The 2,239-nt window shown below is 42.8% G+C and overlaps 1 pseudogene; it reads right to left on the reverse strand.

The window, feature by feature from the left end:
- Window positions 1–680: 680 nt before the first annotated feature.
- LOC129339394 (olfactory receptor 14A16-like) lies at window positions 681–1,658 on the reverse strand (annotated as a pseudogene).
- Window positions 1,659–2,239: the final 581 nt, after the last annotated feature.

Consider the following 2,239-nt stretch of genomic DNA (forward strand, 5'->3'; position numbering starts at 1 on the left):
AACAGTAATTGGCCCAAAGTCATCGAATATGCTATATGGCAGAAGAGGGATTTGAACCAAGGCCTACCATATCCTAGTCTGAAACAACAACAGAAAATGGATCATGATTAAAAGAGTCATAACTGTTGAAGTAGATCCCGTCATGAATATAAGCTAGGATTTAATCATCATAAGACTGCCTGGTTCCCTGGAGGGGGTGGGGGATCCCCTGCTCCCAGCATCTGCCCCCTTCTGCCACTCACCTGGCTGGTAGGGGAGAAAGTCCAGTTTGAGGCTGACTTAGAGGACTGCAAGGGAAATATGAAATAACAATGTGGAATATGCTAGAAGGGCAAGATAGCTATCTGTGTCACAAATGGAATTATTAGACCGGATTTAGGATTTCTTGTTGCCAACACAGGAAACCTTCCAAAAGAGCTAGATGTGCCAATGGAACCATGAGCAGATGGATTGGTTTTGATGTTTTCTTTCTTACTGTGGTTATGTATTTGGGATGGATTTGGTTCCATGTGAAACCCCCCTAATCCACCATCACATCGTCATCTTCACAGATGCATCCTAGGGAGAAGGGGAAACTCAACACTTCTGCCTCTTTCAGCATCTTCTGGTAAGCTTCAAAGAATACAACCAAATCATCCTTGCATCCAACATGTGAGGTATAAAAACAATTCTCTGCACATTCAACTCCATTTTTGCAGAAAAGGTCTGCTAGCAAGGAATTTAGAAAAATGCCCTAAATTGGAGAGCTTCAGCAACGCAGTCTTAACTTCTTTGTTTCTCATGCTATAGATGAATGGATTGAACAAGGGAGGGAGTATAGCATACATTATTGCAAAAAGCACATTCAGTTCAGATGAAGTGTTACTGTGAGGTCTCACATAGGCGAAGATACCAGTAAATATCAGCAGACACACCACAGTGAGGTGGGGAAGGCAAGTGGAGAGGGCTTTCTTCTGACTCTGCACAGAAGGAATTCTGAGCACTGTTCCAAAAATCTGCATGTAAGTGATAATAATGAAGATGAAGCATCCTAGTCCAAGGAAAGAGCCAAACATAATAATGCCAACTTCAACTAGATACATGTCAGAACAGGAGAGTTTTAGAATCTGTGGAACTTCACAGAAGAACTGATTGACCACATTGGAACAGAAGCTGATGGCAAAAGTTCCTCCAGTGTGTAATATACCATTGAGTATCCCAGTAATCCATGCACTGACTGCCATCTGAATGCAGGCTCCTCTGTGCATAATTGTCTCATATTGCAACGGGTTACAGATTGCAACATACCGATCATGTGCCATTATTGTTAGGATGGCAAAATCTGACCCTCCAAGAAAGAAGAGAAAGAAAACTTGAGCTACACAAGCAGAATAAGAAATTGATCTGGTGTTCATGAGTGAATTGGCCATGGCTTTGGGTACCATGACAGAAATTGAGCCAAGATCCAGAATGGCCAAGTTCAAGAGGAAGAAGTACATGGGGGTGTGCAGGCGATGATCAAGGGCCACAGCAATGATGATAAGAAGATTGCCAGTCACTGCCATCAAGTATACTGTGAGGAACACAAAGAAGTGTAAAATCTGTAGTTCTCAGATGTCTGAGAATTCCAGGAGCAGAAACTCAGATGTAGTGGTAAGATTGGGCATTATGGCCACCGCATCCAGCTGTAGTCTGCCTGTAGGATACATCAGAGCAACCATTTTATTCTACTGTGTGCGTTTGTGTGTGCTGAATTTCCAATTGACTCATGGAGACTCCCGCAAGGGGCTTTCAAGGCAAAAGAGAAGCAGAGGTGGTTTGCCAGCTTCTTCTTTGCAGAGTCTTCCTTAGTGATCACCCATCCAAGTACTGACCCTTCTTAGCTTCTGAGATCTGATGAGAGCAGGCTGTACCACGCTACCTTCCTTTCTTCTACTGATATCAGTTTAAAATTAGACTGGCGTTTCCATTTCCTCATCTCGGTCTGCAAGAAGCCTTGCATTGAAAATGAGACATTCTGCATCAGGGACAAAACGGAGAGGGATCAAGATTTCTCTGCTGTCCTCAATCACTATCTCCTCATATGAAATCATTCATCCTAGACTCACCTAAGCTCATATACGTTCCATACTTGTAGATTCTGCCCACTTGATCTGGAACTATACCAAACCTCACAGAGGTTTTGTAGCTTGTACATATATTAATGTTGTGTAATGAAAATTGCATGGAAACTGATGAAAGGCCAGTGGATACCTTCCTG

The sequence above is a fragment of the Eublepharis macularius genome, chromosome 12, assembly GCF_028583425.1.
Source record: "Eublepharis macularius isolate TG4126 chromosome 12, MPM_Emac_v1.0, whole genome shotgun sequence".
Taxonomy (NCBI): Eukaryota; Metazoa; Chordata; class Lepidosauria; order Squamata; family Eublepharidae; genus Eublepharis; species Eublepharis macularius.